This window comes from Eptatretus burgeri, chromosome 1 (genome assembly GCF_056783735.1).
Source record: "Eptatretus burgeri isolate ZD-2024b chromosome 1, Ebu_testis_v1, whole genome shotgun sequence".
Classification (NCBI taxonomy): Eukaryota; Metazoa; Chordata; class Myxini; order Myxiniformes; family Myxinidae; genus Eptatretus; species Eptatretus burgeri.
Genome location: NC_140961.1, coordinates 37,718,850 through 37,735,824, shown reverse-complemented (window position 1 = coordinate 37,735,824; position 16,975 = coordinate 37,718,850). Strand labels below are relative to the sequence as shown.

The 16,975-nt window shown below is 44.8% G+C and overlaps 2 long non-coding RNA genes across 7 annotated transcripts in view; one reads left to right on the top strand and one right to left on the bottom strand.

Moving 5' to 3' along the window:
* LOC147034269 (uncharacterized) overlaps positions 1 to 9,874 on the bottom strand; it is a 54,326-nt gene extending 44,452 nt beyond the window's left edge. Inside the window, exons 1-2 of the long non-coding RNA XR_015057764.1 lie at positions 9,717 to 9,874; positions 9,495 to 9,576 (exon numbers count right to left, since the gene is read on the bottom strand). This is a non-coding gene — a long non-coding RNA (uncharacterized LOC147034269). The remainder of the gene's footprint in view (positions 1 to 9,494; positions 9,577 to 9,716) is intronic.
* On the top strand, positions 1,334 to 12,611 carry LOC147034268 (uncharacterized). 6 transcript variants are annotated; one of them, XR_015057760.1, is made up of 4 exons: positions 2,568 to 2,661; positions 3,646 to 3,836; positions 4,097 to 4,240; positions 9,809 to 12,610. It is a non-coding gene; the product is annotated as an uncharacterized LOC147034268 (long non-coding RNA). The 6 variants fall into 6 exon arrangements; XR_015057762.1 differs by lacking the exon at positions 2,568 to 2,661 and adding an exon at positions 2,883 to 3,067 and having other exon boundaries at positions 9,809 to 12,611; XR_015057761.1 differs by lacking the exon at positions 2,568 to 2,661 and adding an exon at positions 2,883 to 3,177 and having other exon boundaries at positions 3,643 to 3,836; positions 9,809 to 12,611.
* The last annotated feature ends 4,364 nt before the right edge of the window (positions 12,612 to 16,975 follow it).

The following is a 16,975-nucleotide window of genomic DNA, read 5'->3' as shown; positions in this document are numbered from 1 at the left end:
GTAACCTTCAGCAACATGCAAAATTTGGTTGGATTTGGTTGGGGAGATTTTTTTTAGTTTTTTTCAGCATATATAAACAAATATTTAAAGATACAAATTCAGTTTTATAGTAGGCTACAGATAAGTGTGAGGTTAAAGTATGTTTTTTGAATTCGTATATATATATATATATATATATATATATATATATATATATATATATATATATATATATATATATATATATATATATATATATATATATATATATATATATTTAGATCCTCGTGGAGGATATCTAAGTCTTACTCACGTTGTTGTTCTTCATCATCTTCTTGTGGACTTTTTTTGTTTCACAGCCTCAGTTTTCATCGAAACTTCCTGAAACTTGGCATATATATGTAAAAATACCCTGCACAGACAGTAACCATCTCCGATTTTGAAAATTCCTCCTAGAAAAAAAAAGTTATGACGTCAAAATATCTCCGCTAATGGCAATCGCCTAAAAAATTATCTCCGAAACTAGACAAGTTTTTGAATTCTGTTTGCGGGAATCTAACAGGGCATGAGCAGAGATGAATTACCGATGAATTACCGTCCAATCACTATGACGTCATATCAATTTTTATGACGTCATTCCTATTTTTTGTTTCACAACCCAGAGTTTTCATCGGATCTTCGTGAAACTTGCCATGTATATGCAGAAAGCCCACGCGCAGGCAGTAACCATCTCCGATTTTGGAAATTCTTCCTAGAAAAAAAGTTGACGTCATAATATCGCCGCTAATGGAAATCGCCTATACCATTATCTCCGAAATAGGCAAGCTGTTTGAATTTTGTTTGCGGGAATCAAGCCGGGCACATTAGCACAGATAATTTATCGCAAACCTGATACATCACAATGACGTCATATTCGTTTTTATGACGTCATCATTAAGAGGACGAGGATCTCAGCTCATTTGAGCTTGTTTTAGTTTTTTTCAGCAACTATAAACAAATATTTAAAGATACAAATTCAGTTTTATAGTAGGCTATAGATAAGTGTGAGGTTAAAGTATGTTTTTTGAATACATATACATATATATATATATATATATATATATATATATATATATATATTTTTTTTTTTTTAATCTGAAAGTCCTCCAACAGGATGGGGCAGAGGCAGCGCTTTTGAGCTGTCACTTTCGAGCTGTTTCTCCAGTCTGGGTTTGGTTCTGGACATGAGACTTCTTTGGCAGAACTGAACCTTGCCTGTGGGAGGATGGTGATAGAACTTAAAGGAGGGGGAGGAGGAGGAGTATAAGAGGTGGGAGGGGGGAGGAGGAAGAAGCGAGGGAGGTTGAAGGAGAAGAGGAAAGGGGTCAAATATTTTAAATAAAGCAAATACACTATATATACCAGGAGGTGGCGATACGTGTCCATTTTCGTCGCTTTTGCACAGCAGACGGAATCCAACCGAGATGACGTCATAAGTGACGTCATGATTTGGTTCACCTGTGTGAGGAGGTGACTGGTTGTACTTCAGTTTTATTTAACGGTGAATATTATATCGCTTCGGGTGAAAATAAACCAAACTCGGATTTTATACTCTGGTACGGTTTATGGAACGACGAGGTTTTTGTGTGGTGTGTAATTTCGCACACGTCACGTGATCCGGCACTTCACGCGGCAAGGCATCACGGGAAAGAAAAGTCCCATGAATGGCACGTGACCTGGGTTTGTGGAACCAGTACTTTAACCCCACTGCAAGGGCGAGTCCAAGTACATCGGAGTTTGTCTGCGTCGAACTCCGACTTCGGAGTACGGATATTCCGCTTCGATTGCAGCTACTGGCGGTGGGAGTGGTACAATTGAACAAATTGTCCATTAAAGGGAGAATTTTCCTGATTCCAAGTGGGGAAAGCAGGATTTTGGGAGGATGATGATGAGGAGGAGGAGATGCAGGAGGAGGTGGTGGTGGTGGTTGTTTGTTGTTGCTGCCGATTTTTAACCGTACTTGCAGATCTTTTCAACACATTTTCCTTATCGGTGGTAATTCGGCGGTGGCGGCGGCGGCGGGCGTGTCGGGGGTGTGAGCTAAATTGGGGAAATAAAAACAGACAAAAGGAAAGAAAGAGGAGAGAACAGTTTTGGAGGTAAGAGTTTAAAAAAAACAAAAAAATTCTGCCAACTGCCGGCACCGCGTGCAAATTCCGACTGTGTTTTGAAAGTATGAAGTCGCATCAAAAATCCCACGTGTGCGATCAGAAAGGACAGCCGGCTTAGCTTCCCTGACAAACCGAGGCGTGCCTCGAGGTGCGGCCTCCCTCCACGAGCGCCGCATCAGTGCGAGAGCGCACACACACACACACACGACGTGTAACCCAAGTTTGCACGATGAAACTCTTCCACGAGAGCCCAGTTGTGTTTATTTATAACGAACCTCGTTGGGCCTCGTAAAGCGGCCGATTAAGGAGTCGTCGGGACGCGCGTTTGATGCTAATCCTCCGAGGCTACGGCGGTTAATTGGCCGCGATAACCCTCGAGCCAAGCGAGTTGCCTTCCATTAGGAGAGCCCGCAGCGCGAGGCAGAGGCGGCGGGGGGCGCGGCGGGGGGCGGGGCGGGGGGCTCGCTCGCTCGCTAAATGGCGGACCCCACGCCATGCATAATGGATGGTGTTGCGGAAGTCACAGCTTACGGTTCGTCCTAATGGCTGCTTTCATTGAGAGCGATTGCGCCGGCTCACGTTACCCCCGCTCCTGCACGCATCGATCCCCGTGGGGGCGGGGGCAGTCGCCGCAGGGGGGGGGGGAGGGCCGAGGAACCGTGGGCTGCGGGTCCAGTGCTGAAAGGGGCTTAGAGTTGAACATGGAGGGTTGAGGGATTTGGTGTTGTCATATGGGGAGCTTAATGTTACGAGGGGATTCGACTTGTGAGCTTAAGATCTAGTGCTGTAAGGGGGGGGGGTTTGAGTTGAACATCTCGGTTGTGATGTTGGGGGTCTTGTGCTGCGAGGATTTTCGAGATCAGTGAGCTTGCGGTCTCTGGTTTCGAAGGGTTCGTAGTTACGAGCTTGGTGTCAAGGGCTCCGAGGGATTTAAAGTTGTGAGTTTAAGTTCCGTTAAATTGGGCTTTGAGGGAGAAAGTTTCGACTGTAGGGTCTTGGTTGTGAGGGAGGGGGTTCGAGTTGTGCTTTTGGGGTTGATCACTCAACAGTAAGTAAAGGGGGAGGGTGGATTTGTAAGCATGGGACCAGGTGCTGTGAACTATAAGCTGCAGGATATCAAATGGGTGGGGCATGAGGGGGTGAGGGGTGGGAGAGAGACTGATGTGAAGTCAGTGTGAGCATGACTGTTGTAGTTAATATGAAAATAATAATTTTGTCCTTTTTATTATAACTCTCCTGCATTGTAACTCATTTTCTTGATTTGAAACTTTCACTCAATGCTGTTGAGACCAATAGTTAGGTCAGCAATTTAACTAGTGATGCATTGCTCGTTTGTTGGACAGTTATACAGTCTGTAACACAGGTGAGAGGAGGGTAAGCTTGCTGATTGGTTGGTTTATGAGTAAATGAGTTCGAGATCGGTTAGTAACCTTGGGTAGTGTTAACCAGGGACACATCGAACGAGATCGGTTATCTCTTGGCTTTTTTTGGACTGTAACTTTTTTTGGCCAAGCAGGTGACGAGGCGAGGAATCCAGCAAGTGAGACGTGTCTGTGACAGCCAGACGAGCCAGGACAGGTATAAGCGCCACTCAGCCGTCCCAACAACATTCCTGGCCTGCTTTGTCCCTGCGTGTGTGACGTTAGAATCCGACCAGGGTGCGGCCTGGCTCCCTTTCCTCGTCTCGATTGAACACTTTCCCTTGCGGTTCGTTCTGGTTTTTTTTTCCTTGGAGATGCGTCTCTCCACCTATCTGTGTGTATGATTGTATTTACAGTCTGTTCCTGATCTCCATGTCTAAATTCCACCTGATTTATGACTTATGAGTGGTGAACTCACTCGTTATGATGATGATGATGTGCCATGCATGGCCATACAATGTATGTGTATGTGTGTAATCCTGTATGATAATGAATTGGTGTGGGTCATGTGCAAGTACCCCATATTTATCCACCTCTGTTTCACAGCATCTTCCTCGACCACTCTTGCAATCCCAACGCGTCAAGATTCTACGACACCTCTCTGTGATGGGAAGAGATCATGAGGCTTAAAATGAAAGGAACCATTCGCACGTCATGAGGATGCATGATCCATCTTCAGTTTTATAAAGGGTTTGGATTCCTGCCTATCAAGCCATGACATACAAACATATTCATTCCCCCACGTTTACCCTTCTATCTACTGGTGTGGGATCTCATTGCAAGGCCTTGGAATGGGGCAAGGTTTTTTATTTATTTATTTATTTAATTTTATTTTCTCTGACAGAGCCAATGTGTTGTTAACGTGCACGATGACCATACATCACCATTGCACAATCACAAGCAGCTTCGGCTCACATATCCACTGGCAAGTCAATACACCGTCCTACACACGACAGCTCAAACGTGCGAACATTCTGTGTAACTGAGGTAACAAACGTTACGAGGCTGTGATGTGAACTTGATTCCCATCTAAACGTGACCCCTGAGGCCTTAAAAGCCGCAATTTTTGCTCTTTGAACATGGCACGGCACGTTCAGTAGGTGGAGGACGGAAACCTCTTTCTTCGGAAAGATTTGTACGTGGAAACACAACGCGTAGTTGTTACAGGCGTGAAACATGTAGCCGTTCAACACTTTGTGAATTCCTCATCGCATCCTAATCCATCCCCTACTATTTGTATCAAATGAAGCACAATTGATCTGATACCTAGGTGACCATTGTTCGATGATGTGTGACTGCCCAAGTACAACAGGCTGCCACCGGTGGCACGGATGAACCGAATTATGGTAAACCTGGTACTTCAGTAAAAAAAATGGGAAGAGGTCACAAATATAGTTCGACTGTAATTGCATATTCAGTCACGTAAACTTGTAACGTAAAATGCAGGGGGATAGTTTAATAAGGATGGAATTTGTGCCCGAGGATTTTGGCATTGGGTGTGGGGAACCCGTGCAAGGAGCTCGGTTGGCCCCAGGGAGTATTTTGTTACTTTACAAACACTGGCTGCCGGTTTCACTCCCCACCCTCAGCACCCACTCCCAACATCCACGTACAAACTTCACCTTGTACAGCGGTGAGCCGGGACCGCGTGATTTGCCAGCGCACAAAGCCATAGCGGTGTCCTGTAATGGGGGCGGGGGGGGTTATGGCTGAGGAAAAAGCTGTATTACGGGGGGCTGCGGAAAAAAAGAACAACACAGCAAGTGAGGCCCGAGGCAAGCGGAGAAATCGATGGAACGACGATTAGAGGACAATTTTGTGATGATGACCTTCCGGCTGCAAATCTACCTTGATTTTACACTCGAAAGCGCTGGCCAACCTACGCAGACTCAATCACACAAATGGTAACACAAGGTGTTGTCCCAAGTCAGGTTGCCTTTTCTTTGTATCCAAACAAAAGAACACCAAAAAAACGTTTTTTCTTACTTTGTCTTCCTGACAACAACCAGCTGTCTTAACGCTCAATATAACAATGTGAAAGAGCTGAGGAGCGATACGGGATGGGAGGTTAAGTTGCTCAAAGTGAAGGGGGTAGTAGCAGGCAAGGTGACATGTATCTTAAAGAAAGGTCTGTGGTAGGACCGAGGGACGACATAAAAATGTCACCAGGCTGCCATCTTGAAATACTGGAGGAAAGAGCAGGATGGGAAGGCATAATCATACCATTCCACATTGGAGGGCAGGCGACAAAGATTAAAACAGTCAATGAGAAGAATGAAAGACTGTCGACCTGTCTTCAGTAGGAGGAGGCCATTCCAGCTCTTTATTGATGGGTAATTCCATTCCAGCTCAGAGCTTTACCCTCCATCAGTTCCACAAGTGGAAGATGAGATACTGGAGATTCTAACCTACAAAGCATAGTAACACTCCTTTGAACTTCCTAGAAATACAACGTAAGCTGCGAAACGTTTATGCTTCTGAGGAATGACGTGACACATTGGAGAGTGCCCATATGGATTTGGAGGCCATCTTGGGCATGTTGTCTGCCCAGAGCATTCTTCCAAGTTTTCCCTTTATATTCATATGACTATTGTCATATAATTTTGTTTTTTTTTTGCTCAATTGTTTTAACTTCTAGAACACGACTTGCGAGGTGCTGTGATGGGGTTGTAACGGGCCCGAAAAGCTTTTACTGATGTTTTTGTTCCTTTATGAAAGCTGTTGTTTGGGTTTGGCAATGAAAAAGTTCATCTTTTTTGGGGGGGGTTTCCACTAACAGCAGCAGGCCTATTTTGAGAGAATTTGGAAAACTTTTTTTTTACCAGGAAGCTGATTTCGCTAAAATATATTTGGTGAAAATAGTCCGACAGGATGGTGCCGAGTTAGCACATTTACCTTTGAATGGTACAGTTTTAGCTTTCATTCCGACCCGATTATGAACTGTCGGAATTGATGCTTCGCAGGTATGGGTCACAAGGTAAGCTGTTACTCAGATTACATCACAAGGTGAGCTGTTACTCAGATGAACATTAATTTGGGTGTTCTGCCTGATATAAATAGTTTGTGGATGTCAAACATCTAAAGGTGTCGTTCATGAAGGTTCAGGTGGTGGACAAAAAATGGAAACACCAATGTAAAGTCATTTAATTGGGTGTTGGGCCACCACGTGCGGCCAATTCAGCCTGTATGCCCAGTGGCATAGTACACCAGCATCTGGAATTCTGCACCATTCTTCCACGAGAAAGTCAATCAACTCACACCTGTTTGATGGAGGTGGAAAACGCTGTCCCAGGCATCATTCCAAAATATCCCATAAATGCTCGACTGGGTTCTGATATGGTGACTGAGAAGGCCTTGACAAATGGATAACCTCAGTGTCATGCTCATCAAACCATTGGGTGACCACACGTGCTCTGTGGATGGGGGCATGGGGGGGGGGGTTCTCTTCTCGCAGCCATGCTCGCCATAATTATCAGCAAGCAGGCCTGTGCAGAATTTTTATACGTGACCCTATGCATGCTGGGATGTGATTTGCTTTTTTTTTTTTTTTGTATACCTTGGTCGAGGCTCGTATGAGAGCTAACACACAACTCACAGCAAGGAGGCATGAGACAAGAGGGGCGGGAGTGGAAGGGACAAAACAGTGGGGAACAGACACATTAGGTGAACTGTGGAAGGGAGAGGGATGGGGATGGGACGGGGAACATGGCGAAGAGAAGATGGACATTTCAGGGACTTTCAGGAAGGAAAGCAGGAGAAATGAAGGAAGTGGGCTTGGGTGGATTATCGGGGGTAGAAAAGATCAAGGATTTGGATGGGGGAAGATAAGAGGTGGTGGTGAACAGCTGTTTTGAAAGCCTGGAGGGAAGAATGGGAAAGAATAGAGTGAGGAAGTTTATTCCAAAGGCGGGAAAAAAGAGGAATGAAAGAGTGAAGATGAGCAGTGATTCGTGATTTTGGTAGTTTTACCACAAGGGGGTTGTTGGCGGACCTTGAGCGCTCTGTGGAAATGTGGTGGGGACAAATCGCAGAGAGAGCAGGGGGGGAGGGCAAGGCTGGAGAGGAGTCGGTAGAAGACAGAAAGACCACCGACCAACCTGCGGTGATTGAGTGAGAGGCCCAAAGACTCAGCTTCATTGCGGGAGATGCCGATGATCTTAAATGCCCTGGTTTCGACAGCATGAAGCCGAGAAAGGTGGGAGGCAGGAGCACCAGCCCAGAGGGGAGAGCAGTACTCCATCAGGTTACGGACAAAAGCTTTGTAAGTGGTCAGGAGCTCAAGAGGGCCGAGGAAGGACTTAGCACGACGGAGGATTCCCAGTCGGCGACTGGCTTTTGAGGCGAGGTTGGAAATGTGACTTTCCCAGGAAAGGTCATGGCAGATAGTGAGACCTAGAAGCTTGAAAGAAAAGACTTCTTCCAGAGGATTGTTGAGAAAGTGGATGGGGGGGTTTTGTAAACGGTCCTTTCGAAGAGACATAGTGAGAGTGTGAGATTTGTCTGGATTGAAAGACATGTTCCACATGTTGGACCAGTTTGTGATTTTATCCAGATCTGCAGTGAGCGAAGAAGCTGCTGCTTGCCGGTCTGAGGGATGACAGATGGTACGGCAGAGGGTGGAGTCGTCGGCAAAGAGAAATAGAGGATTTTCCAGAGAGTCCGAGAGATCATTGATGAAAACCAGAAAAAGAACAGGGCCCAGAACGCTACCTTGAGGAACTCCAGCCTGCACAGGAAGAGGGGATGAAAGAACTCCATTTAGGGCCACACGTTGACTGCGACAGGAAAGGAAGTCTGCGAGCCATGAGTGGAGATGGCCTTGAATACCATGGGAAGAGAGCTTGGTGAGTAGGGCAGGGTGCCAGACTGTCAAAAATGACTGTGCTTGATTAACACATGGGCCACACCTGTGTGGAATCTGTCCCTTGGTGTCCCTCATTTACCCAGGTGTTTCCATTTTTGTGTCTACTACCTGGAGGTGACTTGTATCTGATACCCTGAACAAATTACAAATTCCTGCCACCTTCAGTCAACTGTCAAGCTTGGACAGCCAGTTCATGAAATATTTGTTTAAAGTTTTTAATAATCAAAAGTTTGGCGGTAAAATATAGTTACAAAGCTACGTGTTTGGACTCGAAAGCGGTCAGTGTTTTTCAGGTTGAATGGCTCATATAAACGGAAATTTGTTGAAATGTAATTTTCTATTAAAAGATGACCATGAAATGAGTATGACTGTAAAGGAGGATTAGATGTATGATTACATCTCGAATAGTATATGATCTTTCATCAAGGTAATAAGCCTGGTGTTGGCTTAATGGTTAGGGTGGTGTGCTTGGGATCCTTGGGTCCTGAGATAAAATCCTGCTTTTCTGATGAATTAATGCCAGGTGGGGTTGAGTCAGCCAGCCATCCTTCTGAGGTTGGCAAAATGAGTACCAGCTTGCTGGGATGATTGAGCCATTCGAGTGAGGTCGCGTCAGAGTGGCGACCCATCCAGGATTGTGCCCAATAGCCCATGAGGCTGCTTTGGCAACACCAATGCTCTGTACTGAGTATGGTCCTGATGGATGGATGGATGGATGGATGGATTAAGGTAATGGCTTCAAAATCTGAAAATCCCATCAAAATGGCTGCTAATTTCTCAGTTACAGAAAAAATCAGCTCATGACATATGGTTAGTTGCTATTTGATCTTGTCACTGTTACTTGTTATACTTTCTGACATTCTCCAGTTGTAAACAACACAACATAGTCTTGTATAAGTGAAGTTTTCCTGTCATTTAACAGTAGAAATCATAAACTGAACACCAAGCCTCTCTAGCCAATGCCCACCAAAGCAAATACACAACAACCACATCAATAAGGTTTCATGGTGCTCCTTATTGGAGATATGGTCACCATCAGGTTTCTTCAGGCACCCATGGATGGCCTGACCCTCAACATACCTGACTTCACTTCTCATGAGAAAACGCCGAGTTCAGACTCATTGTTTTCCCCTCCTTTCAAAGTAACATGTAGTTCCTTCACCTGAGTGATGCAAGCCACAACAGACAACCAAAACGTTGAAGAGAATCAAAGTGTCAGAAGATGATCGATCGAGCAAATTACCCATACTTCCACATTCACCAACCTCGTTGTATTCACAAAAAAGTGATTCATTCACTTACCCGTTCCCCTACACCGTCACTTCATTCTTCACCTGATTTGCCAACCCTCCAGCTGTCATTCTGCAATTCCCTCCCATTGTTTACTTTTTCAGCTTGGCAACAACATTTGTGGAGCAGCCATCACCACTTCAAGGCCCTCCACTTCGTGGCCGCAAGAGACGGGGAGGAAGGGGCTGGGAGGAGATGAAGCAAACTGAGGGGAGAGAGTGCTGTTTGGGTTGAGGGATAACTCCAAACCACATCACGTGCCTTGTGGGTGTCGCACACTGCTTAAAATAACCAACCGAGCAGCAGACCAAACGGCCTGGAACCCGCAGCCGGGGGACAGATGCACCCAAAAACTCTGCTCCAGACCTATCGGTTTTGTCTGTCATCGTTTCCCTTTCTGCCCACAAACTTAACCACCCATCAATTCTCATGGGTGAACGCGTGCATGCCTCAGAGGTTTATGAGCCTAGTACCAGCACACCTAGTCTGTCACTGGTGTTGACTCAAACTTGTGCAAAGCCAATTAAGTGACCATCATGTGCTGCCCCATTGTGGAGATCTTTCTCCAACCATTGTTAATGAAATTGTTCACCTATTACTCTCAAGACGAGACACAAATACTGTCCAGTACTGCATTTGGGTAAAATTAGACATCATCATAACTTGATGAGCAATACAGGTATCTCTGTTGATTGATACACGTATCGTCAAAGCACCTTTGTTGTGTTTTATTTGCATTCCCTTGGATTTGTAGAAAAGGTCCAATTTTTTTCTGCACAGCAAAGCATGTCTCTGCCTCTGAGATGTCACAGCTGTGCCTGCTATATGTTTGGGAATCAAAGTCGTCTGGTAAATCAGTGACATGCAGTGTATCTGACAGTTTGACTAATACAATGTTAGTGGCAAATTTAACTCCATGCAAGTATCGATGTCCCAGATTTACACAGTCAATCTCTTACCCTCTCTCAACAGTCAGAAAGTCAGCAGCATCTCACTTCTCACCCAGTTAACACACCCTATCAGCTTTAGCTGAATATAATCCATTGTTCAATGCCCACTAACGCAGACCAACACAGCTTTCATGAGGACTCGCATTCCATTTTACCCCATACGCGCGAAGCGAAAAGTGGTGTTAAGCTATTGCTTCACTTTGTTTGGCTGTCTGCTCACAAACATCAGCCCATGATCAATGAACAACTTGATTTCAATTGAATGTTGTATTTTGAACACGAGTCAGAACATGAAGCGGAAAACAAACCTGTAGTTTGGCAGTACTTTGCCTCTGAATTTGTCTCGAACACACATATGTATAGAGAGGAATGAGATTTTTTTTTTTTAGTCTGGCAGTAAAAACAAAATTGAAAATCATTCCAGACAGAAAACTTACTGTTTTTAGCGATATCATGAAGGACGCTAACAACAGGCATGAAGAACTAATATAACGTTAGATAAGGTGGTGTAAAAGCTGCATCAACGGCGGTAAACTTCCGGAATTTTTTTGTACCTTTGAATTATTTATTTTATTTTACATTCAATTATATACTTGAACACTGTAGAACGCAAATCGCCTCCTTGGCACTTTCAAAAGCCTTTAGTTTAGAAGTACTTGGATAAAATATTATGGCCTTTTAGAATCATCTCGACCAGTCAAATTTTCTCAAGACTGCGTGCGGTAAGGTGTTCTATGAACTCTCCAGTTAGATTAGTTAACCAATTTCAATGTAATACAGGCTGTTCCAAAAGTTCGGAATCATAGGGACATCTATTTTTCAATTTTATTATTATAATTACTCAAATGGACTGACTGGATGGCCTCGAGGAACACACACTTGCGTCTAAGCTGTCTAGCCTGCATTTGAAACCCGACTCAGCTATGAACTGTCATCCTTATGTTTCGCAGGTCGGGTGATTCATCAATGTATGTGCCATGTATGGTGTTAAACTGGGTGTCCCGTCTGCCGGTGCGAGTTGGTGCACGTTATAGATCCCACAGTGTCCTTCGTGAAGAGTAGGCGGGCTATCGCCAGCACCATGAACAAATTACGAATTCCTTCCCTAACTACTGCTGGGAGACCGTTGGAAAACCACCCAACATGACCGTTGCCAAGAAACTGCTTCGGGGAACCAACGCTCTGCAACAGAGTATGGAATACATCAGTCAGCCAGTTGAATCGCTTAAATTGCCACCTACTGACACCCACTATACCTTGGCTTCATGGTTAGGGTGGTGAGCTTGGGATCCTAAGGTCCTGAGTTAAAATCCTCCTTTCCGTTGAATTAATGCCAGGTGAGGTTGACTCAGTCTGTCATCCTTACGAGGTGGGCAAAATGAGTACCAGCTTGCTGTGATGATTGAGCCATCGGAGTATCCTGCGTCGGAGTGGCGACTGTCCAGGATTGTACCCAATAGCCCTGGAGACTGTTGCGGCAGCACCAACGCTCTGTACAGAGTATGGTTCCAATAATGGATGGACACCCAGTGACACCTATGAATTATTGTATGTAGGTTCTTTTGAACATTTCTCAACAACTGACACAATCGTTTCTGATTTCATTTGTTGGATCAGCAATAATAATGGTCTTGTGGTGTAAAAGACTGATTTCACGTGTTTCCAAAGAAATAGGTGAAGTGGCATTAAACCTCGACTACATGGGGACCATTCTATAGGTCCACGACGTCCTATATCCATCTCAAATAAAAATACAAGAAAATAAATGCATTTCATATGATTCTGGACTTTTGAAACACCCTGTATATTGGATGTAGGTATCGGTGTAAGTGTGCTGTGAGACTTACGGTATATAACTGTTTGGATTTATTTTGCAGCAAGGCAGGTGACGAGGCAGGTGATGAGGTTATGCAAGGTAATGTGTCAAAGTGTAGTATGCAGTAATCTGAAGAAATTCTTCAGATATTCTTCAGATATTCTCTCTCTCTCTCTCTCTCTCTCTCTCTCTCTCTCTCTCTCTCTCTCTCTCTCTCTCTCTCTCTCTCTCTCTCTCTCTCTCTCTCTCTCTCTCTCTCTCTCTCTCTCTCTCTCTCTCTCTCTCTCTCTCTCTCTCTCTCTCTCTCTCTCTCTCTCTCTCTCTCTCTCTCTCTCTCTCTCTCTCTCTCTCTCTCTCTCTCTCTCTCTCTCTCTCTCTCTCTCTCTCTCTCTCTCTCTCTCTCTCTCTCTCTCTCTCTCTCTCTCTCTCTCTCTCTCTCTCTCTCTCTCTCTCTCTCTCTCTCTCTCTCTCTCTCTCTCTCTCTCTCTCTCTCTCTCTCTCTCTCTCTCTCTCTCTCTCTCTCTCTCTCTCTCTCTCTCTCTCTCTCTCTCTCTCTCTCTCTCTCTCTCTCTCTCTCTCTCTCTCTCTCTCTCTCTCTCTCTCTCTCTCTCTCTCTCTCTCTCTCTCTCTCTCTCTCTCTCTCTCTCTCTCTCTCTCTCTCTCTCTCTCTCTCTCTCTCTCTCTCTCTCTCTCTCTCTCTCTCTCTCTCTCTCTCTCTCTCTCTCTCTCTCTCTCTCTCTCTCTCTCTCTCTCTCTCTCTCTCTCTCTCTCTCTCTCTCTCTCTCTCTCTCTCTCTCTCTCTCTCTCTCTCTCTCTCTCTCTCTCTCTCTCTCTCTCTCTCTCTCTCTCTCTCTCTCTCTCTCTCTCTCTCTCTCTCTCTCTCTCTCTCTCTCTCTCTCTCTCTCTCTCTCTCTCTCTCTCTCTCTCTCTCTCTCTCTCTCTCTCTCTCTCTCTCTCTCTCTCTCTCTCTCTCTCTCTCTCTCTCTCTCTCTCTCTCTCTCTCTCTCTCTCTCTCTCTCTCTCTCTCTCTCTCTCTCTCTCTCTCTCTCTCTCTCTCTCTCTCTCTCTCTCTCTCTCTCTCTCTCTCTCTCTCTCTCTCTCTCTCTCTCTCTCTCTCTCTCTCTCTCTCTCTCTCTCTCTCTCTCCTTACACAGGAATGCCGTCTACCCAGTCTGAATCATTATTTTCCATTGAATGTATTATTCCTCTTATTCATGATCATAATTCCTTAATTTCCTAGATAAAACGCATAATGTAAATATTTCGCAAATTTCAGGTTTTTTAGACGATCACAAACTATTTTAACCATACATTGCTCACTTATTTTGCTGACCAAGACTGTCCTTATGTTGCAGCAGCAAAAGGAGCTTGGAGCAGGTGATGATAGTAGTATTCCTGTATACAGCTAATAGGAACCGATATAAATGGTGATATAGATATACTACAACACCCAAGGGATCTATCTCTATCATCACCAGTAACATCAAGCACATCTGTGCAAGTGGCTTATTTTCTTCTCCATCATCTTGCTGGTTTTCCAAGAACCGCTTGGCACCCAGACTTGGAGAGATGGGGTATCCTTGGCAGCCACTGCCTGTGGAAGTCTGGCTGAGCAAAGTTCACAATTACTGATGATGTATAACTCCAGATAGCCAATCTGCTGTTGCAGTTGAGGTTTCTGGAGTGAGCGTGGACTGATATTACGCAGGACCATCAAGGCCGAAAGTATGTTTCACAAGAGTGAGAATTGCTTTGCATTACATGTCGACTACCGATGTGATATTTTCTAAGTCCAAAAAGGACATAGCTCGGTGAAAAATTGACTAAACGCCCTGAAACTCTAACTTATTCTGTAACTTATTATAATAAAGCCATGCACCAAGTTTCAGTGGAATGTGTTATGTCTGAAATATGTTATGTTTGGGGGGGAAAAAAGTCTGAAAAACCACAGGCAGGTGGGACAGACGGATGGGCAGACAGACGGAGAACAAACCTCTAGTTCCCTCCGGTGAAACTGGTAGGGGACAAATAATTATAAGTGAAATAAAACTGACCGATGTGCCATCCTCTGTGTTACAGAGCGTTGGTTCCTCCGAAGCAGTTTCTTGGAAAGGGTCATGCTTGGTGGTTTGCCATCAGGAATTTGGAATTTGTTCAGGGTGCCAGCGATAGTTCACTTACTCTTCACGAAGAACACCATGGGGTCTTTAACGTGCACCAACTAATGCAGACAGACACAGGAATCCCGTTTAACGTCCATTCGAGGGATGGCACACACACATTGATGAAATACCGGCATGACGGTTTATAACTGGCTCGGGATTCGAACCCAGGCTCGACAGCTCAGAGGTCAGTGTGCATACCTCGAGGCCATGTGAAATAAAAATCAGAGGTCAAATTATTCGTCTCACTCATCAACTTTACTTGAGAATCATTGTCTTCGAGGCCATTTTGCTCCTCTCCATTGAGTTGTTTTCAATCCCCTTCATTGAACTGACTCTTTTGTATTTTCAATTGTAAATTTGTTCGTAAATGACTTGAAGTAAGGTCGTGCTCAAATATGTCAATGTTAAGTGCAGAATGTAGACGTTAGAATACCCCCCCAGCAGATATGGGCAGTCTACTCTGCTCTCAGACCAGTCCAGATCCTAGCAATTCTCTTTCGATGGAATTGGAAACACCTGGGTATGGAAAAGGATTGATGAAGCATTTTTACCAGATTGTTTGGAAGCAACACCGCAACTTGAGGAATCTCAGGAGAAAAACTTAGCTGGTTCATTAAACACAATAATGGAGGGGTAATTTGCCTGCTCCACCTGGTCTGGTATGCATATGATGCCAGCTCTCACACTGGAGTTGAATGTTAATGCTCTCAAGCAACTTGAGATGGGCACTAAAATGCTAACCTATGAAAAGACAGCACCTCCAAAAATTTCCCCATAAAAATTCAATTAAAAAGTAAACCTGAAGCGATATTATGACTGCTCCATATACTGCGTGCCATAGTGTAAAAGGTGCAGGAAGAATGCAAGGAAGATTCTAGTTTACAGGTAATTGCTTAAGACCCATTATTATCAGCCTGCCATCTGCTGAAAGATGTTGGTGATGGATTTCTTTTTTCCTCACATGGTATAGTACTACAAGCCACGTGGAAAGTAGGGACCCGACGTACATTTATTTGCGAGGTGTCCTTCAGGGTTCTTTGGATTGCCTACCTGTTGATAATTTTTTCACAAATGAGTTGATTACGGAGGAGTCGACCCGTAAGCTAATGATGTTAGGAAGAGAGAGAGAGAGAGAGGTGATGCCGGTCTCCATGAGGCTGTACATTCGATATGAATCTGTGGTTTTCTTCGAGCGCCAACGCAGCGTTTGACGTTTAACGGAGCCGGGAAACTGGACACGGACTCCCATTGCTCCGCAGATCGAACACACACCTCTCTCTTCTCGCACGAACCATCCTGCTCCATCCGACCCATCTCTCATCCATCTCACGCCATGACGTCCACCGATCTCAATTTGACCTTCCCTTCATGGCAAGCGTCGAAAGGGATATCAAATGGCAATATGTCAGCGATGGAGAAAAGGGAGGGGAGGAAAAGCGAGTGAAGAGGAAAGACAGCCAGCCCTGTCATGTTTCCACTGACAGCTTTAAAACCCAGCATAATAAAAGAAAATGTGGACCAAGATGTCACAACGTAACAATTTGTCCACGTTTAGACCATTGTATTCTGCATAGAAAATTAGCCGAGCAGCAACATGCCATTTGGTATTTAAAATGTACTCACTTGGCTCATTTACCCCACGTCTTCAATGCCACGTAGGACATGGCAGGGCAGAATTTAGTTGTGTTCACATACACTCCGATCGGTCATTGGCTGGTCGTCGACTGGCGAGAATCAGTCACTCGAATACCCAGGACTGGCGCAGGTTAACTTGTGCCGCATACAAGCAACTCGTCGACGCCGTTACACGAGTCAAGTCAAAAAAGGACAAAATGGCGGACATTCCCAGATCTGTGGAGGCAAAGAGATCGTCAGCATCATCTATGGAGTCAGCCGCTCAAATACCCAGGACTGACGCAGGTAAATTGGTGCTGCAGTGCATACAAAGCACATAGTCGACGCCATTACGTCAGTTAAGTCAACAAGAATGACCGCACTGTGATCACAACCTGCGACAAAATCCGGTAACGGGCAATTGGGAAACACGCACTGAAAGCACTCTTAAAAAAGGATGAACAGCACAATTGGGAAACACACACATCATTGAATGCGCTATTCAAAGATTAACTTGATACCTCTCATCCATGTCAACCTCCGACATGGTTATATCAAAACGAGCTGATTCATCACACGGTCACCGATGTTTACAAAGTATAATCAGCAGAGGTTTATAGGCCGAATGTGGTAGGCCCACCAGAAAGCCAAGATGGTGGCGACAGATGGACAGATGTGGGTGTGGTCCTGCAGCTGTCTGACAAAGGGGTGCACATTTCAAAAAAT